Raw genomic sequence first — 25,364 nt, forward strand, 5'->3', positions numbered from 1 at the left:
TTGCTTATTGAATTATAAAAAAAAGACTATGCTATGCAGGCAGGCAGGGGTATATAAAGAAAACTATACTATGCAGACATGCAGGACAAATAAGGATACAATCCAACTTTCAATTGCAGCAATATTTGATGTAAATTAATCACTTAACAATACAACCTGTTGGAGTTCACTTGCTTTCCTTCTTCTCATCATCATCAATGCTGACTTTCATGTTCATCTTTCACCTCTTTGGTTGATGATGCTAAAAATCTCCAAAGTTGTATGATATTCTGCAGTGATATTGGAAGTTGCTTGTTCCCCAAGCACTTAGAAACAGTGGTTAGTCTGCATGATTTATTTGTGGGCTTTTTGAACTTACTTTGGTGTGGGAACACCAAACTTAGTACCTTGCCAAAGGTTTCCATTAATCATGTGTGAAATTCTTTTTCTCAAAAGTAATAAGGCTGAAAACTAGAAAACAGCAAAAGAGTTAACTAATTCATCCAGTATGCTTGAAGCCCATCTTATGCATAAGGTGAGAATGTGTCATAATGGGATCTTGGTGGAATACCAAACTTAGAATTCTTCATTCCCCCTTAGATTGTTTTAGTGTGCAACACCAAACTTAGCTTCTTGCAATCTAGATAAAACTTAATTAACAGTTTTATTGAATTGTATATGAAAGGATGGTTACCTCTGGTTAGGTTGCCTCCCAACAAGCGCTCTTTTATTGTCACTAGCTTGACATCCTCTGTGCTTGTTCAACTCAGATTCTGTGCTTCCTTCTCCTTGTCCCCTTGTCCTTCTAAGTGAGACTTTGCCTTATGATGTTCATCCTGGATGAGTGATTCTTTTCCTTTAGCCTTCTTCTCACTCACTTCTGTGAAGTTCTTAGCTAATTGTTCCATTTGCCTCTCAATTCTCCCGAATGAGGCCTCATGGTTCTTGCTCATCATCTCTTGATGTTTCATCATTCTCTCTACTATGATGTTCAGATTAGTGATCCTCTGAGAGTCTTGTGAGATTGGTTGATTGTTGGGAGTTGAGGGTTGGAAGGGTGGGTAGTGTGGTGGTATGTATTGATTGTTGTTGGTATGGTGGTGTTTTTGCAGGCTTGGGAAATTGGGGTTGTTGTAGTTGATGTCCCTTTGTTCCTGATATTGAGATGCCCTCATTCTTAGATAAGAGTGTGGCTTCCATGGTGGAAATTGTGCCTTCACTGTAGCAGAATGGAGAAAATCAATTTGTCTAGATATTGACTCCAATTGTTGCTGAGTTTGATCGTGCAGCTGCTTGTTTTGATTCATGATTGCCTTCACTCCTTCAAGATTCATTAATTCCTTTTCTAAAATTGCCTTTTCTTGTTTTTCAAACGATTGTTGATTGTTGACTTCTTTGTCCTTGAAATCTGCAGTTCTTTGGGCAATTGATGTTGCTTTGAGTAGGCCATCTGAGAAGTAGTCCACTGCTTTTCTTATTTCTGGGGTTAATCCTTCATAGAAAGCTCGAATACCCACTTTGTCAGTTGCTTTCTTGTATCTTTCCCATGCCATGAAGAGTGGTTCTTCTTCTCTTTGTGTGAATGGATGTTCTCCCTCTTTCAACTTGATGGTCTGTTGGGATGAGGAGAATCTGGCCAGAAATTGGGTAACCAAATCGTCCCAACTAGTAATACTTCCCTGAGGAACGGTTTCGAACCATTGTGCAGCTTCATCCCTTAGTGAGAAGGGAAATAACAAGAGCTTACAGGTGTCATGATTTACACCTTCGGGGTTGACAGCACCACAAGTCATTAGAAAAATGGATATATGCTGTTCAGGATCTTCCAATGGGTTTCCACCATAGGAACAATTTTTCTTGATTAATGTGATAAGTTGCGATTTCATGTCGTGGTGTTCTTCTTTCTCAGAAACTCCTTCTTCAATGATATCTTTCCCTCTGGCTGCTCTTCTTTCCTGTGACATATAAATCAATCACAAGGAATACACAGTGGTATTTTTGAAAATAGAGTGTAGTTAATTGAGACAAAACCTCAAACAGTTAGCGTGTCAATAGAGGCAAACTTCAAACAGTTAGTGGGTTAGTCAAAAATAAAGAAAAAGTGCTTGATCTAAACTACCACCTCACTTAATCATTGTCAATCTAATCAATCCCCGGCAACGGCGCCAAAAACTTGATGTGCGAAAAACGATCCGACACAAAACTCACCGGCAAGTGCACCGGGTCGCATCAAGTAATAATAACTCACGGGAGTGAGGTCGATCCCACAGGGATTGAAGGATTGAGCAATTTTAGTTTAGTGGTTGATTTAGTCAAGCGAATCAAGATTTGGTTGAGAGATTTGTGATTTGCAAAATTTAAATTGCATAGAAAGTAAAGGGAATGGGTAATTGGCATGAAATTAAAGAGAACAGGAATTAAAGTGCTGAATCTTAAAGAACAAGAAATTAAATGGCAGAAACTTAGAACGCAAGAAATATAAATTGCAAAATCTTAAAGTGCAAGAAATGTAAATGGCTTGAATTGTAAAGGGTATTGGGAGTTGGATTTGCAGAAATTAAACAAGGAAAAGTAAAATTGCATCAAACAGAAGAGTAAAAGGGGTTTGGGATTGAATCGGATATGAAGCAGAAAAGTAAATGAGCATGGAAACATTAAATAGAGAGTGGTAAATGGGAAATCCGGATCTCAGGACCCAAGAGACTAGAAAACCAAGTCTAGATCTCAATGCCTTCCTAGATCCAACAAGAACAATTGCAAGGAAATTGTAAATTGCAAGGAAATTAGATGAAGAAGCAAGTAACAGAAATGGAAATTCAATTGCAGTGAAAATAAACAAGATCCAAGGTGAGATTGAAACAGAATTTCTTCAATTCTCCCCCTAAAATCCGAAGCAAAGAAAGTAAAGAGTGCTTGGCAAGAACAAGGAAGAAGAGAGATCAATTCTCCTCTCCAATTCTCTTGAATTAAAACAACAATGCTAGAATGTAAAAGTGAGCTCCCAATGCTAACCGAAAAGAAAGCTCTCTGAAAACTAAAAAGGGAAGCTCTCTTAAGAACTTGAATTCTATCCTATTTACACACTTTCTTCAAATGATCTTCAAGCCTTGAGTTGGGCCTTTGCTCTTGGTGGAATTGGGTTGAAAGAGGCCTTGGTTGATTGCTCTTGGAGTTTGGAGAGGAACCAAAGTGAACCAATTGAACCGGGTTGGAGTTTTGTAAAAGTTGGAGTAAAAGTTTGAGCAAAAGTTAGGGGTCTAACTTTTGCTCCAACTTTTCATATCAGATAGCCTAATTTGCTGATACCAACGTTGGTGCAAAAGTTAGGGGTCTAACTTTTGCTCCAACGTTGGCCCTTCCTAATGCACCTATGGCGCCAACGTTAGCCCAAAAGTTAGGGGGCTAACGTTGGCGCAAACTTTTGCCCCTCCCCTTGTATCTTCATGTGCCAACGTTAGCCCAAAAGTTAGGGGGCTAACGTTGGCGCAAACTTTTGGTGGTAGGGAGGTTTTTCTCATGCCAACGTTAGCCCAAAAGTTTGGGGTCTAACGTTGGCGCAAACTTTAGTAGCCCAGGGGTGATTTTCAAATTCTAACATTAGCCCAAAAGTTAGGGGTCTAACTTTGAGGCTAACTTTTCACCCAAAAGTTTGTGCAAAAGTTTGAGGGCTAACTTCAAGTCCAACTTTTTGCTTCCTGGTTCAATTTCACTTATTTCATTGTCCTCTCTTTGCTCCTAGCCATTCCTTCTTGCTTCAACCTTTCTTCATGCTTTCTTCACCTATCATTAATCAACCACACACATCAAAGCTATGCTCAAAATCATGAGATATTCAATCTATCATAATATGCAACAATTATAGCATAAAACCTCATGAATTTGCATTAATTTATCTATGGTTGATTCAATCAAAGGAAGCATGAAAATCTACCCAAATTGGCTTGCTTAGGCCTCAAGAAAGTGCATAATTCAAGTGAAAACAAAAGAAAAAGACTAGTGAAATTAGGCTAAGATGACTTGTCATCACAAGGGACAAAAAAGAAGCTCACAGTGAGGGGAGACAAGTTGAGACATCACAACCGTCAACCACCCTGATGGGGGCCCCAATGTCAAGATAGTGACAATAAAAGAGCGCTCCATGGGAGGCAACCCATGATTTAAGATTCCTGTTGCCTTAAATTCAATAAGCTATGATCATCCTAGCATGATTTTTTTTCATGAACATACTTAATGAATGCATGCACTGTTTTGAAACATATGCCAAGACTTCTAAGTTTGGTGTGCCTTTAAGCACACCAAATCAGTTTTTCAAACATTCTTAGACCATATGCTTAATCTCTCCGATGAAGTATATGACCAAACATTAAGTTTGGTGTCTGCATGTGTAGAGTTTTCAGAAGATCATTTCTTGTTCATGAAATCAAAATCATACACCGATGGATCATACATTATTACCTTCTAGGACTTTATGATTGAAAGAAATCATATCTTGTGATGAAGGTATCAATTGTGATAAATTGCTGGCATTCTACATTTATCCCTTAACATGAGACAAGTTTGGTGTTCATCAAACCTTGATTCACTAATTAAGGGACACAATTGATTCTTCATGAAATTTTTTTTTAATAAAAGCATTTCTTATAAATATTTAACCAAGAGTGACATTGAGATTTCAAGAGCAATAGTTGGAGGAAACAACATTTTAGACTATATAACCAAACATTAAGTTTGGTGTCTTCCAAGAAAAAAAGAGAGTCACAGTTAGATAGGCATAAGAAATGATGAGCAATCTATCTAATGGCTTTTGGTGATGCTTATTCTTTTTTTGTCTTGTTGTGATGGTCAGGTAGTCAAGACACTATTCAATGGAGGGGACAAGACAAGGAGGGGCATAGCACGAGGACAAAATTCCATCACATGCTTCAAGGGGTGATTCTGCACATCCTTGGGAAGAGCACGTTGAACACCATTGAAGAAGCAAGCTTTGTCCTCATTCAACTTTGCATGCACACCTTTGATTGGCAAAATGCCCAATTGCATCTCAGCCCTCCATTGTTCAAATAAACGATTATAAAAAAACACACTCAAGCCATGCACATGAACGAAGAAGTTGCACACTCCTTGCACTCCAACCATTCAAACTCTATTTCCTTCATCATTACTCATCATGTAATCTCAGCCTCAAACATCTTTTCTTCCAAGAGCACACCAAAACCCCGAACCTTCCACACACAACCTTAACCTCAAAAAAAAAAATCAACCAATCAAGTGAGCATGGCCTCTTCTTCAAGAGCCAAACGAAGGAAAGGAAAGTAACCCATGGTTGAAGAAAGCACTCCTGAATTTGATCAGTGGAAGTTCAGAACATGGTACCATCAAATGCAATGGGAATGGATGAAAGAAAAAAAGATATATCCAGAAGTTTCAATTCTATTGCCGGATGAAGAGTGCCAAAAAATGAAAGCCAATATTAGAAAGAGGAGATGAGAAGAGCTCATTTCACCAATTACCAGGATCAATGCAAACATCATATGGGAATTTTATGCTAATACCCCAAGGCTTGAGATGAACAAAGCTCCAACCTACAAGAGTTATGTACGGGGAACAGAAGTGGATTTTAGCCCAAAATACTATCATGAAAGTGTTAAAACTGAGGGCAGTCCATTTTGATGAGCCAGGATACCACCAAAGGTTAAATGAAGAACAAGACTATGATGAGATTGCCAGTGAAATATGTGTGGTGAACACGGAGTGGGTAGGAACTACTAAAAACAAGTACCAATACTTGAGAAGAGGAGATCTCACCCCTGAAGCAAAAGGTTGGTATGAGCTACTAAAGAGATCGATCTTGGGCACAGTGAACAACTCGGAGGTCAACAAGAAGAGAGCTATCATGTTATATTGTATAATAATGGGAGGAGAAGTGAAGGTTCACGAGATCATTGCAAGTGATATTCAAAGAATTGCAGAAAAGAATTCGGCCGAAGGTTGGCTACACTACCCAAGCACCATTATGCGTTTGTGCATGAAAGCTAAGGTACCAATGGAGGACGAGAACCCAACATGGTTGAATCCGAGCATGCCTATAACCTTTGAAAGAATGATGATTATTACGGAAGCACAGCAAAGCCGAAGGCCACAAAGAAGAAGGCGAAGAGAAGAACCAAGGGAGGAAGAAGAGTCACAAGAGGAACAAGAGGAACATCAACAATTCCAACCACACAACAACATGGACATGACTCAGATGCAAGGAGAAATTGAGAGTTTGTCACCACAATACATGATTCTTCAAGAGAGGCAAGAAGAGTATCATTCACAGTACAAGAAACACCAACAAAGACAAGAGGAACTTCAGCTGAGAATGATGAGTCGACAAAGGGATTTTGAGTCAAAATTCCTAGTGATACAAGAGGAGCAAGCTTTTCAATATCATGAATCATTCGATAAGTTAGCCCAAATGCAAGCCGAGAACATGAGAGCTCTCAAGGAATTCAGAACCCTTTAAGATGCAAGGTATGAAGTCCAAGCTGACTATAACATAAATAGTCAAATCAAATTGAACTACATTGTGGATCATCTACACAATATGGAGCCAGCATTCCTAACTTTCGATGAGTACTTCAAAGGGAGGAGTGAGAAAGAAGTAAGCAAGGCTCTGGGACTTGAAGATAGAGTGGAAGAAACAATGAACAAAGCTGGGTTTTAGCGAGGGTCAACAAACACAGACATGGATACAAGAAACACCAGAAATCAAGCAAATGAAAAAAAAAAGAAAAAGCAAGATAATTGAAAGGTGGACTTGCTCCTTGTTCATTACTCCAAAAAAAAAGCATGCATCTTGTTTGTTTAAGAGTCTTTGCATCTTTAGTAGTCATTTCAAGTAGTAATCTTTGCATTATGTTTGTCGTTCTTAAAATAAGTAAGCTAGTCTAAGTGTGTGCTTGTGTGTTTACTTTCACTTAACTAATGCATGCTTTGTCCCCTGTATCTTTTCAATTCAATAAAAGAAATGTTTGAAACATGAAGTAAGATGGTTCATTGCTAGCTAGAAGTCAAATAATAGTAAGTGGTGGCTTATATGTGTGATTATGTGGTAGCTCACTTTTAGTGAATAAGAAGACTAGACTGTTCTCCTTTTAAGTAGAAAGTAGCTCCCTGTCTATGAATCTCAAAAATAAAAGTCCTTGGTTGAAAAGAAAAGAAAAAAAAGTAGAATGAGAAAAGCCAAAAATGGCAGCAAGAAAAATAAAGAGAAGAAAGAATAAAGCTAGACACCAATAGCTTGAACATTAGAATATATGCCTGTGGTGTCTTTGTACTAGGATCTGCTTGGATTATTAAGTTCTTTGGAGTGCATCAACACTTGGTAACTTGGGTTAACAAACCCGGGATTATCAACTGAAAATCCACTATCAAGAGCAACCTAACTACAAGGCATTTAGTGACCCAAAGAGGTGATGGGCATCAATGTTCTAAGAAGGAATGTGAGCCAAGTGTCAATAGTGACTAATGTGTCAAGCATAAGAGCTTGTTACACATGACACTGAACTAAAGCTTATAAAAAAAAATAGTAATCAAGGACAAATGAATAATGAGAGGTCATAGCAGTGTGTTGCTTGATGCTTGGAGGAGACTTTCTAGGCCTATATGTCAATAAGAAGTGAGTAGCTACATATCTGCATAAAACCCCATGAGCTACCAATAATACTCTGCTAGCATGAGCATTCTCTTCCGTTTTCACTCTTTCTTCTTAATAATTCTGTTCTTGCTTGGGGACAAGCAAGCTTTAAGTTTGGTGTTGTGATGACAAGTCATCTTAGCCTAGTTTTACTAGTCTTTTTCTTTGATTTTCATTTGGTTTTATGCACTTTCTTGAGCCACAAGTAAGCCAATTGGGTAGAATTTCATGTTTTCTTTGATTCAATCAACCATGGATTAATTGATGTATTTTCATGAGTTTTTGTGCCATAATTGCTTATATGACAAGAAGAAGAATAACTCTCATGATTATGGCATAGCTTTGATACAATTGTTGATTGATGATATGTGGAATAAAGCTTGGAAAAAGGTTGCAAGAATGGGTTTGGAAAGAAGGGATTCACATTTGAGCTCACATTTGCCTCAAACGTGAACTCAAACGTGAGTAGCAGCTGAAAGACACCCTGGAGGTCGCCCACGTTTGCGCCAATGTTTGCCTCAAACGTTGAGGCAAACGTTGGCTGAAGATGAAGCAGGGGGAGGGCCAACGTTTGCGCCAGTGTTTGCCTCAAACGTGAGGTCAAACGCTGGCACCTGAACACCACTCAAGGAAGGCAACGTTTGCGCCAACGTTTGCCTCAAACGTGAGGTCAAACGTTGGCGCCAAAAAAATAAGAAAGATCACCCCTGGGCACAACAACGTTTGCGCCAACGTTTGCCTCAAACGTGAGGTCAAACGTTGGCTACATTTTAGCATGGAAGAGCATGGAAGAGCACCCTATTTGATGCCTTGGTTGAGCCACGTTTGTGCCAACGTTTGCCTCAAACTTTAGGCCAAACGTTGGCCAAAAGAGAAGCTTGGAGGGAACCACGTTTGAGCTCACGTTTGACCTCAAATGCTGGCTCAAACGTGGATGACAGCAGAATGGCCGAGCTGCATAATTGGCACACGAAGGCGTTTGAGTCAACGTTTGCCTCAAACGTCAACTCAAACGTAAGTCCCCAAGGCCTAAGTTGCAAACGGATTTCTCCCCAACACCAAGAACAATCAACAGAGGCTTTTGTCAACCCAATTCCATCAAGAGCAAGGGCCCAATTCAAGGCTTGAAGATCATTTGAGGAAAGTGTATAAATAGCTTAGAATTTAAGTTTTCGGGGAGATTTTTCTTTTTGGAGCTTTTCTTTAGAATTTTCATAGTACTCATAGTAGAGAGCTCACTTTACATTTTGGTTGTTAGTTTCTGGGAGGGGAATTGAATTCTCTTCCTCTGGGTTTCTTGTTTTCATTTCCTGCATACTTGCTTGTGTCTTGAGTGTTGAGAATTGAGAAAATTCTGTCTCAATCTCACCTTGAGATCTCTCTCTGTTTTGATTTTTACTGCACTCTTGAGAAATTGGAAATTGAATTTAGTTTTCTACTGTTTGATCTTTACTTCTCTTGCAATTGAATTCTGAATTTGGATCTAGGAAGGCAGTGAGATCTAGACTTGGCTATCTAGTCTCTTGAGTCCCGAGATCTATGTTTTTCAATTTTAATTTCCTTGTTTAATTGTTACACCAAATTCATTTTCATTTCTGTTTGAGATTCGATTAATTTGAGTCCATCTTCTACTCTTCTGCTTGTTTGATTTTACTTTTCTCTGTTTAATTTCTACAATCCCAATTCCCAATTCCTTTTATAATTCAAGTAATTTACATTTCTTGCACTGTAAGTTTCAGTCATTTACATTTCTTGCAATCTAAGTTTCTGCAATTTATATTACTTGCACTTTAAGATTCAGCTTCTTTACTTCCTGTTCTCTTTAAATTACGGCAATTATCCCTCTCCCTTTTACATTCCTTGCAATTTAGTTACTGCCAATTACAAATCAATCAACCAATACTTGATTCGCTTGACTAAATCAACCACTAAGCTAAAATTGCTCAATCCTTCAATCCCTGTAGGATCGACCTCACTACCATGAGTTTTATTACTTGATGCGACCCGGTACACTTGCCGGTGAGTTTTGTGTCGGATCGTTTTCCGCACATCAGAAGTGTGTTGAATCAAGAGTAGACAGTAAGCGCCTTTATTATGGACTCTTTATTCTGTCTCCACTTATGAAAGTCCAAGCTAATACAATAGGCATTGCGATGCGAAGAGTTTTGCTTGGAGAAATAGAGGGAACATGTATCACACGTGCAAAATCTGAAAAAATACCACATGAATATTCGATCATAGTAGGTATTCAAGAATCAGTACATGAAATTTTAATGAATTTGAAAGAAATAGTATTGAGAAGTAATCTGTATGGGACTCGAGACGCATCTATTTGTATCAAGGGTCCCGGATATGTAACTGCTCTATACATCATTTTACCACCTTCTGTGGAAATTGTTGATAATACGCAACATATAGCTAACATAATAGACCCATTAATTTGTGTATTAGATTACAAATCGAGAAGAATCACGGATATTGTATAAAAAGACAAAAACTTTCAAGACGGAAGTTATCCTATAGATGCAGTATTCATGCCTGTTCGAAACGCAAATCATAGTATTCATTCTTATGTGAATGGGAATGAAAAACAAGAAATACTCTTTCTCGAAATATGGACTAATGGGAGTTTAACTCCTAATGAAGCACTTTATGAAGCCTCCCGTAATTTGATTGACCTATTTATTCCTTTTTTACATGCGGGAGAAGAAAACTTGAAATTAGAAAAAAATAAACACAAAGTTACTTTACCCGGTTTCACTTTTCATGATACATTGGCTAAACTAAGAAAAAACAAAAAAGAGATAGAATTAAAATTTTTTTTATTGACCAATTAGAATTGCCTCCCAGGATCTATAACTGTCTCAAAAGGTCCAATATACATACATTATTGGACCTTTTCAATACCAGTCACGGAAACCTTATGAAAATAGAAGATTTTCGAATAGAAGATGTAAAACATATCTTGGACATTTTAGAAATTCGAATTTGAAAGAAAAGCATTTTACATAAATTTGAAATCCATTAGGTTTTTTTCATCTTTTTTTCTTTCTTTTTTATAAAAAAGAAAGAAAAAAAAGATGAAAATATGGAATTTGAATCTTTATCTTTAGAAAAATTTAGAAAAAATCTACATATTGAGAGTAGGTTCAAAGATGTATCTAGGGATTAGTCCTTTCAAAGTGAATTCTCCCTAGATACCCAATATATATGAGATTTTAATCCACAAGTGAATCAATTTAAAAGAGACCTAAAGTTAGGGATTTCTCAATAGGTAATGTTGCTCTAACACCCAACCAATGGGCTACTGCAGTACCAATCAAAAAGATGGTTGTTGATACTGAACGACGAAATGGGTTTTAGAATTTATTAACATTCTCCAAAAAGGGTACTATTAATAATCCCGCAGGTACCGAAACCATTAAAAGAACGCCCAATAACTTATTGGGCACTGTACGAAATATTTGAAATACAGGAAAGAAATACCATTCCGGCAATATTTCCAAAGGAGTTGCAAATGGATCCGTGGGTTCCCCAATCATTGATGGTTCTAAAACTGCTAAACGTACGTTACAGGCAATAGTACCTAGAATAACTACGGAAAAATATATAAAAGATCGTTTGGCCATGCAGGTTCTCCAGAATAATTATGACCCATTCCTTTAGCCAATTTCGCTCTTAATACAGGATCATTCAAGTCAGTTTTTTTTGTTATTGGGATAGGTGAATTCTTATTGATCCATCCTTCGAAAGAACCGGACATGATAATTTTTCATCATCCGGCTCGAGCATCAATAAAACGAACCGAGTATACCTATAGAAAATTTTATATGTAAGAAAATGGACTCGATTCTGTTTTACGGAGTTACACAACAATCTATTGTCATAAACTAATTTCTTATTTGTAAATGCTCAATACCCAAGTAGGCTTTCTTAAATTGATAGTGCTTTCTGGGTCATCTCAGACCTTGATATTTTTGCCCCCCTCAAAAAAAGATATCGGGACTTTTTAACATACATTTACTAAAGGATTTACTTGTTACTAATGGAATCTAACACCTGTTCTTCTTTAGATCTACTTGTTTCACTCCGATAGTATCATAAATCGAGTCAATACATAGGAAATGAATGCATTTCAATACTATTAAGTTAAGTGAAATCGATAAGACGGAATCCGTATTAGACCACTTCACTTATTTTAGTGGATCTTACGAAGCCCGGTCATCCAGGACATGATCAAGTCTGATCATAGAAAAGAATCTCTTCAAGTGAACCGGCCTATCCTTTGTAGGTGGGCTTGCGCGGTGGTTGGAACAAAGAGACACATTTTATTGCAAATTAAAATGTGGCAGATATGAAAAAGTCATCCATCTGCACGATCCAATCAATAGTTCAAGTCACACGCTCCCATAATTTGTTTTTTCTTCGGAGAATCCCCCTCAACTATTCGTGTATGTCAAATAAAAAAGTAAGACGCTAATTTTGTTAAATCTAAAGTTGCAGGGAAATATCCAAATATATGTCTTATTTTTTTTAATAATCCATATTTGTAGCAATGAAATACTTTTGTTCCTCCCTAAAATAAAAAATGATTGATTAGAAATATCTAGGATCCATATTCTCTATAAAGGACCGGAGATGCCTTGCTTACGTATCATTGGAAAGTGCATTAACATAAATACGGTAGTAAGAAGAGGTAATACAAAAGTATGTAAACTATAAAAATGAGTCAAGGTAGATTGTCCTACACTAGCATTTCCCCTTAATAATTCCACGACAGAAGATCCTATTCCGAGAATAGCTTCGGGTACTCCTGTTACAATTTTGACTGCCCAATAACCAATTTGGTCCCAAGGTAAGGAATAACCAGTTACACCAAAAGATGCGGTCAATACAGCCAAAACATCGCCCATAACCCACGTCAATTCACGAGGTTTTTTAAAACCGCCGGTAAGATACACATGAAATACGTACATGATCATCATTAAAACCATCATACTTGCCAACCATCGATGAATAGATCGGATTAACCAACCAAAGTTAGCCTCAGTCATTATATATTGAACCAAAGCAAAAGCCTCAGTAACGGTCGAACGATAATAAAAGGTCATAGCAAACTCCGTTGTTACTTGGACTAAAAAGTAAGTAAGTGTAATTCCTCCTAAACAATAGAATATGTTGATATGAGGAGGGACATATTTACTAGTTATATCATCGGTAATCGCCTGAATCTCAAGACGTTCTTCGAACCAATCATAGACTTTATTGAGATAGGTAAACCAAAGGAACTCCCCCTCTGAGAATCGTATATGAGAATTTCATCTCGCACGGCTCAAACAGAAAAACCCAATACTGGTTGTAACGGAAACGGATATGTTAAATAATAAAAAGTTTTAAACTTCTTAATTTAATCCTATTATTCCAAATCTTATTTGAAGATAAGAAAAATATATAAATCCATAAATTGATCTGTGCAGGGTTATAATGCCAAAATCTCAAGTCGGCACACTCGTCTTTATCTTGATCTTTACAGGCCTCTTGAATATTCTATTTACTTTATTTTTTCTTTGCTATTTTTGTAGAATGAAACTTTTTTAGTGCCGTCTTCTTTATTATTAGTATTGATAAGAATTATCTTGTTAAGACCCTATGAACAACTAAACAAAACCTCAGATTCATACCAGAACCACAATGATTCAAAAAAAAACCTTTATTGTCCAAAAATTCCCTGAGGAAGAACTGCTGGATTATCACTTATCCAAGAAATAGATAGGATAGAATGAAAAAAGAAATCAAAAGACATTTTTTTGCTTTGATAAAAAAAGACAAATAGTGGCAATTTTATTTGAAAGAATCAAAATTTTTTTATTTATTCTAACTTACGTATCTTCTAATAAAAATTTATTAAAGTCCGGTTGCGAGGTCGAAATATTAAGTATGAATCATAGTTCTAATACTTTATAAAATATATTTTATATATTCCATGCTCCAGATATTAGAAAATAATATCTGACGGGGTAAAACCATCTCTATCAAGATGATAGATCCTTTATTTTGTTCTGTATTTGCAATAAGATCAATTAGAACAAGTCACACACTCATATTCCGGAAATAAAGAAAGAACGAAATTCCGCGGTCAAACTACCAAATTCAAAATGAACTGGGTTAGAAATAAAAAACCAAAATGGGTAAATTTACCCCTTTTATTTAAAAAAAAGATATAAATAAAAAAGATAGATAGTCGGTTCTTATGAATCTAATTCATAGAAATTCCGTCCAGTAAAATGGACGAATTATAAATTTCTAAAATAATAGATAGAAATATAGCAAATAAAGCCATTGTAACACCCATTAAAGGAGTAATTCCCCACCCTGGAGCTACTTTTCCATATTCTGAATTCAACGGTTTCAATAAAGCCCCTACAGTAGTTCGTCTTGGACCAGATCTAGAACTACTCTCAATGGTTTGTGTAGCCATAAATCCTATTTTTTATTCATTGAGATCTGTTGACTTTGTATACCATTTCACTGTAGATATAGGATTTTATCCTATAGATTCATTGTGGTCTTGAAATTTGAGAAAAATAGAAACAGCAACCCAAGTTGCTATCTCTATACCTGGTTTACTTGTAAGTTTCACTGGGTATGCTTTATATACTGCTTTGGGTAACCCTCTCAACAACTAAGAGATCCATTCGAAGAACACGGAGACTAGTTGAAGTAATGAGCTCCCAATATACCAATATTGGGGCTCATTACTTCAATCGAGATAATGAAAAATCATTTCGTCTTTTTAGTTGGAACTTCAGGGGGTTCTCTAAAAAAGATAGCAAAAAAATTATTCCTAAAGTCGAGACTAAGAGGAATATATAAACCAATGCTTTCATAGATTTCATCCTGGTTTACAATTATAGCTTTCATACCTGTTTATTAGATTAGAGTAAAAATATACAATCATTCAAATCAAGATTAATCAAATTCCCGATGATTTAATTAAATCACTCCAAACAAAAGTATAGTAAAAAAGAAACAACAAAAAAATAACGTTCTATCCGAATCAGACTATTTGCCTTCTTGTAGTCGGTTCGCCCAGTTTTTGGAATGCTCCAAATTCTACTTGAGCATCCAAATCGAGGTCGATGCCAGCAAAAACATCTCGGAACAAAGTTCTAGCACCATGCCAAATGTGTCCGAAAAAGAAGAGAAGAGCAAACGAAGCATGTCCAAAAGTAAACCAACCCCTTGGACTGCTACGAAAAACACCATCTGATTTCAAAGTGGCACGATCTAATTCAAAAATTTCACCCAATTGAGCACGTCTAGCATATTTTTTCATAGTAGCGGGATCACTATAGCTGACTTTGTTGAGTTCGCCACCATAGAACTTAACAGTTACACATACTTGTTCAACACTATACTTCGATTCTGCTCTTCGAAAAGGAACATCGGCTCTAACAATTCCGTCTCCGTCTATCAAAACAACTGGAAATGTCTCAAAAAAAGTAGGCATACGCCTTACAAAAAGTTTACGCCCCTCTTTATCTTTAAAGATAGGATGTCCTAACCAACCAACGGCTATTCCATCTCCATTATCTATTGAGCCCGCTCTAAATAAGCCCCCTTATGCCGGATTATTGCCGATGTAATCATAAAAGCTAATTTTTCAAGAATTTTAGACCAAGATTCTGATAAACTTTGATTCTTGGCTAGCCCAGCACTAACTCGTCGATATATTTCTTGTTGGAAGTATCCCTGAACCCATTGATAACGAGTGGGGCTAAATAATTCAATCGGAGTTGTTGCTGAACCATACCACACAGTTCCAGCAACAACAAAAGCTGCAAAAAATACAGCAGCGATACTACTGGAAAAGACGGTTTCAATATTTCCCATACGCAATCCTTTGTATAGACGTTGGGGTGGACGTACACTAAGATAGAAAAGTCCCGCCAATATGCCCAATGTCCCTGCTGCAATATGATGAGAGGCTATTCCCCCTAGAACAAAAGGATCAAAACCTTCTACACCCCATGCGGGATTTACGGATTGAACCCTTCCGGTTAGGCCATAAGGATCGGACACCCATATCCCAGGACCATACAATCCTGTTACATGAAATGCGCCAAAACCAAAACAAGCCACCCTTGCAAGAAATAAATGAATTCCAAAGATTTTTGGCAAATCCAAAGAGGGTTTGCCTGTACGTTCATCACAAAAGATTTCTGGATCCCAATAGACCCAATGCCAGATAGCCGCCAAAAAGCACAAGCCTGAAAACACAATATGTGCTCCAGCCACACCTTCATAACTCCAAATACCCAGATTCGGCGTAGTACCTCCTGTGATACTCCAACTGCCCCACGAATTGGTTATTCCTAAACGAGTCATGAAGGGTATAACAAACATACCATGTCTCCACATTGGGTCAAGAACAGGATCAGAGGGATCAAAAACTGCTAATTCATATAGAACCATCAAACCAGCCCAACCAGCAACCAGAGCCGTATGCATTATATGGACAGAAAGTAAGCGGCCGAGATCATTTAATACAATAGTATGAACACGATACCAAGGCAAACCCATGAGAATACCCCTCTCTTTTTTTTCAGCAAAAAATAGACACTATGTAACTTTATTGCACTAGAAAAAAGATACTAAAAAATATACTATGGAACCCCCTTTGCAGTCGATTATATCTGGTAAAGGATTTATATCTGTTCTAGGTTTTTAGGAAAAATGGAACAATTCTATTCAGTAGGAACAAAAAGAAGTGGATATACTTTATTCTATATCCGATAAATAACAATACGCAATGGTGGTGTGGGAGGACATTGACCAAATGAATAAAAAAAAGGGATAGTTCTTACAAACAGGTTCTTTGAATGATAAAAAAAGATATGTTTGCATTCACGAATAAAAACACTCATATAGGAGCAACCTCCCCTTTTTTTATTTATCATTTATAAATACAATATGATAAAATAAAGAAAAATCAATTTTTAGACAATAAACCTTTACGTTTCCACATCAAAGTTACATATATTACTTCATTTTTGTTTTCCATTTTATGCCTATTAGTGTTCCAAAAGTTCCCTTCCGAAGTCCTGGAGAGGAAGATGCATCTTGGGTTGACATATAGTGCGACTTGTCAGATATATAGGTTATATGGGATTTCCCCGTTTTCTCCATCGATTGAGGTATCCTCTCTTTCACCCCAAAAAATATTGATTGAATCATCAAAAATCTGGAGTGTGAAGTGTAATGAAGTTCAATTAGATCGATCTTTTAGTTTTTTAGGGGGTATCCAAATTAGTATTCTCAATTTTGAATTATTTATGGTTGGCTTGACTGGACCAGTAAATAAAATGAAGCATCCAGGCTCTGTTTAGTCATACCCAATTGGGTAATATACCAATGATTACTACTTCTAGCATGTCATATATGTGAAAAAAGAAATTCAGAATCAGGGGGTTCGTAGAAAAAGCAAAAAGATGTGGTATTGCAGTATTTGTCCTATATGTGCAAATAAAAATCTGGTAGATCTTTACTCAGAGTAGAACAGAAACCTAAAAGAAAAGAATTGAAGAAGCCCATTCAGAAACAAGAAAATTACATTGTGATTTAATTTTATTTAGATTCAATCTCCATGAAAACAATACATCAATGAGGAGTTAGTTCAAAAAGTTAAATACATTCTATATGTATGGATACAAGAAGGGCTCAAAAGTCCTCTTTATTGAAAAAAAATTGTAAGAAAAAGACCTTTCCCTTCGTTAGAAATTCTAAAATGTCCATTCTGGAAAAGAGTCATAAAGTAATAAAAAAGGGGTTGAAATCTACACATTGATTTATTTTTGCGATCTTTTGTGAACCGTATGCATCAAAAGATGCATGTACAGCTCTTAAAGGATAAAATCTTATCCTAATCAACTGACTTTATAGAGAAAGACTCCTTTTTTTAGGCTAAGAGGTTGATAGTGAAATATCGAATCAACTTATTGGCCTTATAATATATCTTAGTATGGAGGACGAGAACAAAGATTTGTATCTGTTTATAAATTCTCCAGACGGATGGTTAATACCGAGAATAGCAATTTATGATACTATACAATTTGTACGACCCGCTGTACAGACAGTATGCATGGGATTAGCTGCTTCAATGGGATCTTTTCTTTTGGCAGGAGGAGAAATTACCAAACGTCTAGCATTCCCTCACGCTTGGCGCCAATGAGTCCTTTTAAAAAAAAGAAGTCTATGCCTTCGCCAAATAAATATTAAGTAATAATAGCATGGCACTTCGAGTTTGATATTAATTTTTTCCCAAAAACCATTTGATTTGATTTTGTTCGATTCTATCTTTTTCCTCTCTCTCGCCTTATCGTGCGGCAGAGAGGAAACCAGTATGTTGTTATAGCATTAGGGTAATGATCCATCAACCAGCTAGTTCTTTTTATGAAGCACAAACGGGAGAAAATATCCTAGAAGCAGAAGAACTACTAAAGCTGCGCAAAACTATCACAAGAGTTTATGTACAAAGAACGGGTAAACCTGTATGGCTTGTATCCGAAGACATGCAAAGGGATGCTTTTATGTCAGCAGCAGAAGCTCAAGCCCACGGAATTTTTGATCTTGTCACGGTTGCGAATTAGCAGCAATGATTCCGCGTAAATGCATGATTTTCTATTTTTTTGTTCATCTAATCTTCTTATTATCTTATCGAATTTCTTATAACTTATAATATTTATATAAAAAATTTCTATTAATTAATTTATAACTGATTTTTAAACATCGGGTTAAGATTGATCTAAACCAACTCAGTATGTATATGACTCACCATGCCAACTATGAAACAACTTATTAGAAACACAAGACAGCCAATCCGAAATGTCACAAAATCCCCCGCTCTTTGGGGATGTCCTCAACGCCGAGGAACCTATGCTAGGGTGTATGTGCGACTCGTTTAGATCATAGACTAAGACAAAAAAGGAAAAAAGATTTTCCAGTATCGATGTATCGGTTAAGATAGTGAATGGAGCTCTTCCCTTCACTATCTTAACTGAAAAAAAATCTATAAAACTTAGAAATGGATAATAAAAAAATGATATCTATATATATTCTTCTATTGTGTATCAAATTTATGGTTTTTTGGTTGGTAGAAATCTAATCACCTCAATTTACAATTTAACATGAGACAAATTTCCCCATTGGTAGCAAATACTTACCTATTTAGCGGGGAAAATCCTTTATTTTCAATAAATAGTGGAAAAATTATGCTCTTATTTTTCTTTTTGAAAGAACGGACTACAAGGGTCAGCTACCCAGCTAATATGCATACTTAAATACCGTTACTTTATAACTAGATTTTGTTGTGAAAGACCTATTTTACTGGATATTTCATGGGTAGAGCCAAAGAGTGTGAACTGTACAAGTTAATAATATGAATGAAATCTGGGAAGGGGCTCCGGTGTATAGAGAGGATCTCGTCGTTTAAAAAGTAATCATAGAAATGATGGAACACACCATTTCTTTATCTATTTCTATTTTATTTACTATGTTTTTTTTTCAATTCAATACACTTTCATATGGATAGGTTAAACGCTTTTAAATAAAAAGCAAAAAATGGTGGTCAAGAAGGTTATAATAGCAAAAGCCATTGAAATTCTTACTTTATACATTGGAAGAATCCATTTTTATTATTAATAGACTGGGCAGGAAAAAAGAATAACTGAAAGAAAAAAATCAAATTGTTATTCATCAAAGTATCATTTACTCAATGACGAGAATTAAACGAGGATATATAGCTCAAAAACGTAGGACAAAAATTCGTTTATTTACATCAAGCTTTTGGGGGGCTCATTCAAGACTTACTCGAACTATTAGTCAACAGAAAATCAAAGCGTTGGTTTCGGCTAATAGGGATAGAGATAGGGAAAAAAGAGGGTTTCGTGGTTTGTGGATCCATCGAATAAATGCAATAATTGGTTAGAATAAAAAAAAACAATACAATATGTATAGTAATTTATTGTATAATATGTACAAGGGGCAATTGCTTCTTAATCGTAAAATAGTAGCACAAATGGGTATCTTAAAGGGGAATTGCCTTCTTATGATTGCCAACAAAATCATAACATAAAATAAGAATTCCCAAGAGAATGAACTCTAGGAAGATAGTAGAGTAGGAATTTGTATGATAAAATAGAATTCATATGATAAAGTCATCAAAATGAACAAGCACGGCTCAATAAAAAATGATTGATTCTTCGTTATAGATTATCTTTTTTCTTGCAAGACAACAATCAAAATTTGATTGTCATAGTTTTCATTTTCGAACAAAACATCAATCCACATTTGATTTGTGTTTCAATTCCAATTTGAATTCACTTGAACAATAACTCTAATTTTTTTTCATTATTAAGAATCTTTTTTCATTATTAAGAAAGGGTAACGAAGATAAAATACGAGCTTGTTTTATAGCAATCGTAATTAATCGTTGTTGTTTTAAGGTCAATCTATTCACCCGTCTAGATAATATTTTTCCTTGTTCACTAATAAATCGACTAATTAAACTCATGTTTTTATAATCAATTCAATCCCTTGACTGGATAGGGGGCAAACGCCTACGAAAAGATCGTTTGGGTTTAAGAAAGAGTCCCTTAGATTTATCCATGATTTGTTTATTCCTATCCCGAGAATTCTATTTCTTAACAAAAGGGTTTTTTTATGTATACTTATACAATAAAATTTATTTTATCTATTATGTTATATATAATCTAAATTAGATTATATATAAATTAGAAAATGCATTTATATAAATATTAGAATATGTATCATTCTTCATATTCTTTGTTTGGCAAGGTGACACACAAATAATCCTTTTTTCTATTTCTTTATCTCTGCTTTCTATTTCCTTATCTCTGCATGAATCGTATGTTTGCAACAACAAGAACAGAATTTTCTTAATTCTAATCAACTGGGCGTATTGTGTCGATTCTTTTGAGTAATATATCTGGAAATACCTGTCGATTCCTTATGAACACTCTTTTGAGCACAACAGGTACATTCCAAAATAACCCTTACTCGGATATCTTTACCCTTGGCCATAAACCTCCTTTTCTTTTGATTTTAAATTCACTTATCTATCTATTTTTGTATTCGACGAAGAAAGGAATGATAAAGAAATAAAAGTTGATAATTCTAAATCCAATTTCATTTCAATTAATATATTAGCAGAAAATTGAGGTAATACAAACAAAACAAGGATTTCAAACAATTTTTCAAATCGCAGTACAGTATTTTGGTTTTCATTTAAGTATCTTAAATGATATTGTTGCCGCCAATCTAACTATTCTATTTCTATTTCCGGTCTTACTCTCTTAATATTAAGAATGGAATTGAATTATTCATTCAATTCCATTAAAGCCTGTAACAGATTTCGAGTTTCGCGAAGGACAAATCCACCTTTTCTTTTATTTTTTCTCTTTTCTAACTTATTCTATTCGATTCGAATTCTAAAAAAAATAGGAGGAATTTTTGATATTTTTTCGATTTCGAATCCTCTTCAGCGCTTCCTGCGACAGTAACTATAATTAAAAAAGGGGAATATCAATGCATCCGGAAAAAAACGATTGATTTCGATCAATAGACCCGCTAAAGCTCCGAACCGTAGAGTACTTACCACTGGTGCCACGGAGAGATATTTTTAAGATCTCGCATTTTTAATCCTCCCTTTTTCTTTATTTCAATTTCTAATACATAATTTTATATAGGACTATAAAAAAATAGTTATTTTGTTAATAACCACTTGGATTTTCTGCCGAATTCTTAATTCAAATTTGAAATGTACAATGATTCATCAATAGCTTTTTTGTTTTCTAATAAAAAAGGGTCTATTTCAGCCCGAACATTCCATAAAAATGAAATAGATTTCCATGATAGGGAAATTTCCTATTTATTATTATTTAAATTATTTATTAAATTAAGAAGTCTTTCTTTGATTATTATATTAAAATTTTTCTGATTAGAATATAAGAATTTTTATATTCTTAATTATATTATATATTATTTTATATTATATAATATATATACAACGGAGAAAATGTGGAAAACAAGACAAAGATTCTTTACAATGACACAGGAAACCAATTGAAAGGGATGTAGCGTAGCTTGGTTGCGTGTTTGTTTTGGGTACAAAATGTCATGGGTTCAAATCCTGTCATCCCTATCTCGAACTAATACTTATCGTAGGAGAAGTGACAAGGGATCAATTGAGACCGATTCAAATTGGAGATACATATATATCAATATTTATATAGTATATGGTATATGCAAGCAAGATATATTGGGGTCACTTAAAATTTAATAATATTTTATTAATATAATATTATTATGTTATTAAAAAAAATAAATAATAAGTGCTCTTAGTTCAGTTCGGTAGAACGTGGGTCTCCAAAACCCGATGTCGTAGGTTCAAATCCTATAAAGCGTGATTCCATTCTTGTTATATTGAGAATGACAATGAAATAATTAAACAGTAGTTTAAAGACCGAATTTGTCCTCCTGTGGATTGTGGTTAAAACAAAGAAAAGAAATAGGAGGTCAATAAACATCACTAAACAAACGAGATGTTAATTAATCAAAGGTCCAATGATCACCACGTCGGTATTGTAAATATGCAGTTAGGAATAATCCAGCCAAAGTAATAGGGATTAGTCCTAGCACAATTCCAAATAGAAAAACTTCAATCATTCTTTTTTGTTTGAAAGGGAAGGAAAAGGGGAGGTAATATATATCCTTTATACTTAAACTAGATATTAATTAATCTGTATTGACCACGAAACTCAATGATCAAGCAAGAATTGGAAATTAACATGATAAAGAACTCAAGAATATCTAGTAGTATTAGAAAATCTGTAATTCAATTCCAATTTGAAAATCAAATAAGTCATATCTTACTCAGACTGATAAAAAGAGCTGAGGTTATGCTAAAAGCCGCTAGTAGAAAATCGAAATAACTAGTTATAGTGGGCATAAAGAAGCTAAATGAAATAAGTTTTTTTTATACGTATGTTTACAAAGCACTTCCCTAGGTTTCCAAGGAAATACAATCGAATAGGAGACGAAGAAAAAGATACCATTTGAGAGATACAATTGAGATTTGTGGATTTATCAATCATTATAGACGAACAAAAATAGAGTGAGATCGGTAAGAAATCAATTCATCATCTATGACAACTATCCATCATGTGGTTCAAAATCAACAGATTTTTTGAGCAACTCGTAAGTTGAGTAAAATAATCCAAAAAGAATTTCAAATTATTTTTTTATTTCTAGTTTCTATAATATTTATATTTCTTCTTTCTATTCTAAAATAGAATATTTATTCAGTTCTATTTCGAAATATTTAATAATTTAAAATAAAGAATTAAAAAAGATATTAATAAAATAACTAAAATTATAATAATAAAAAGAACTTTGTTGTTTAACTTAATTCTTGAATTTCTATGAAAAAAAATCGGAAAAACCGGCCCCCCTCTTTTTTATTGTATGTAATTTGTTCGATTTTTTATTTAAAACAAAAAACAAGTTACCTTAGAATGCCCTTTCACTTTTTTATCATTAGATTTAGTCGTGGATTCCATTCCTTTACTATACTACAACAAAAGAAAAAGGATATGAGATCCCATCCCTCAAACTCGGGTTCCGTAGTTTTTTTGTCTTTCCATATCTTATTTAAAAAGAAAATTCTATCAACCACGAAAGAGTCTTTTTTTTCTGTCATCAAATAGAAAGTATCTATTACTGCTATTTTTTTTACTTGTTACTTTACTGGATAACTAACCAATTCAACTCTTTCTTCAAAAAAAGGGGGGTAACAACAAGAAAACATCTTCCACAACCACTCTTTCCGGATTTGGCATCTAATTGAATTGGAGAAATAAAATAGGAGAATCTATGTCATGAATTATCAAAAACAAATACAAGTCAGTCCATGTGAGTCACAATTTAATTGATCTTCGGTTTGTAATCCGAAGCTAATATTGAATATATATTAATTAATAACATGTGGAGAACCTTCATCTTATACTATAAAGATCCATTAGACTCTTAAACTTTGCGGAATTTTGTATTGAGTACATTGCATTGATACAACCAACAAGCAAGTTAGAAAGAATCTAGTACTTGATCTCAGCACGAATCTTTTAATTTTGTTACGGTAAAACATTGTTCCTTTCATTCCTATTCATGTATTGGATCTCAACAAAAGAAAATGATTCATTTAAAAATAAAAATTATTGCTTTCACCCAAAATTTGTATGACTTCTCCAAATGTAATAACTAAAATTCCTACAGATAATAACGATCCACATAAAAGAGCTGCATAGCCAAATATCATCATACTTACGTGCATCATTAACCAATGAGATTGTAAAGCGGGTACTAATATTGCAGATTGATGCATTTCGGTTTAAACACCCAAAGTAGCAAAGCCTTGGGTAAAAATAACACTCGTTGCGATTATTGCACTTAAATCGTTTTTATGCTTTTTTAAAACAAAAACTATATGAAAAATAGAAAAACCCCAGGAAAGAAAGATTAATGATTCATATAAATCACTAAATGGTAAATGGCCCGACAAAATCCAACGAGTAATTAACAATCCCGTTATACAGAAAAAGCTTATTATTATACTATTTTTGGACAAATCATGAAATCCTAAGATTTCATTGACTAATAGAGTTATCAAATGAGTTGAAATTACAAAGGATATGACCGAAAATGATATATGAGTTAATATATGCTCTAAAGTTGAAAATTTCATAAAAATAAGATGTCCCAATAACTAATACTAGGAAGATAAATCAGAAATTGAATTCATTTTAGGACTTACTCTTTTAGAGTAAAAGATGCCATGCCGCCACTTGGACTCAAACCGAGATGCTCTAGCACTGCTTCCTAAGAGCAGCGTGTCTACCAATTTTACCATAGCGGCTTACCCGAAATCATAATAACCTATTTATTGTAAATCGTCGAGATTGAAAGAATAAATTCGAAAGATGCAATTTTTTTTAGTAATTAAAAAATATTAAAGAAACAAAAGAATTGTATTCTAATTATTTCTTTTTTTTTTTTTTTTCTTTGTTTTTTTTTTATAAAAATTATTAGAAATTAAATTATTTATTCACTTGAATATATATTTATATTCATATATTCAAATGAATAAGAAAAATTCGTATATATAGAAAGAGCTTAACAAAAGATATAAACATTTCAATAATAATTATTATTATCTCGTTTTTTCGAGTTTTTGTTTTATTTTAATATTTAACAACAATGGGAATGGTTTTTCGTAGTTTATTCTCTTTTTCAAAAATAAGCACTATTCGACCTAGATAGTTCGCACTTCAATTCGGAAATGGAACAAAAAATTCGTAGTTTTTCATTTATTATCAAATCTTTTTTATTTCTATTTCATTTTGGAATCCAAAGAGATGCATATTCTTTTTTTCAATTAAAAGAAAAAAATAAATTCCAAAATTTATCATTTTTGGATCACCAATTTAGTATTCCATTCAAATATTCCATTCAAAATATCTTTTCTTCTTATAAAATAAATAGATTCCAAAATAGATATTTATATGAGTTATAAGTAAAAATTTTTACTTAATAGAATTATTTTTATTTAAAAATTCTATTAAATAAAAATAAT

General features: G+C 34.5%; 2 pseudogenes; one reads left to right on the forward strand and one right to left on the reverse strand.

The window, feature by feature from the left end:
* The first annotated feature begins 6,565 nt into the window (after positions 1-6,565).
* On the forward strand, positions 6,566-10,494 carry LOC130962836 (DNA-directed RNA polymerase subunit alpha-like; annotated as a pseudogene).
* A 353-nt stretch (positions 10,495-10,847) lies between these two features.
* LOC130960925 (photosystem II CP47 reaction center protein-like) lies at positions 10,848-16,243 on the reverse strand (annotated as a pseudogene).
* Between the last annotated feature and the right edge of the window lie 9,121 nt (positions 16,244-25,364).

Source organism: Arachis stenosperma, chromosome 2 (genome assembly GCF_014773155.1).
Source record: "Arachis stenosperma cultivar V10309 chromosome 2, arast.V10309.gnm1.PFL2, whole genome shotgun sequence".
In the NCBI taxonomy this organism is placed as follows: Eukaryota; Viridiplantae; Streptophyta; class Magnoliopsida; order Fabales; family Fabaceae; genus Arachis; species Arachis stenosperma.